The sequence below is a fragment of the Pteropus vampyrus genome, unplaced genomic scaffold (assembly GCF_000151845.1).
Source record: "Pteropus vampyrus isolate Shadow unplaced genomic scaffold, Pvam_2.0 Scaffold583, whole genome shotgun sequence".
Classification (NCBI taxonomy): Eukaryota; Metazoa; Chordata; class Mammalia; order Chiroptera; family Pteropodidae; genus Pteropus; species Pteropus vampyrus.
Window position 1 is genome coordinate 575591 of NW_011889364.1, and position 456 is coordinate 576046.

Consider the following 456-nt stretch of genomic DNA (forward strand, 5'->3'; position numbering starts at 1 on the left):
AAATACTATGGTTTGCTGCTGACACCTAAGACAAAAACATTTCATCCATTCATAACTCCGGCAGAAAACTACCTCAGCTACCGACAGAACTGACTATACTTGGATAAAAAGGGTTTTCTTTTGTGGTTCAAGAAAAACGTAAGGACATTGACATCTTTATAAACACCTAGGATATTATATAACTGTTTCTGGAACCCTCCATATACTTTCTTTCCTACACCTTCATGGATGCTCTTCCCTCTGCCCTCTAAACTCCTCCACCTGGTGAAATTGGGTTCTTCCTCATCCACGTATCACATCTTCTAAGAGGCTAGGGATGTCTTTTTATTTCCTCAACTTTGCAAACCACAAATGGCCTCTATTTTGGGCAAGATATGGCCTGGGTCACATCCTGGAGAGTGAGAAGATGGAAATAGTACTGGATGGGACATGGAGAGGTACTTCACACTTCACAAT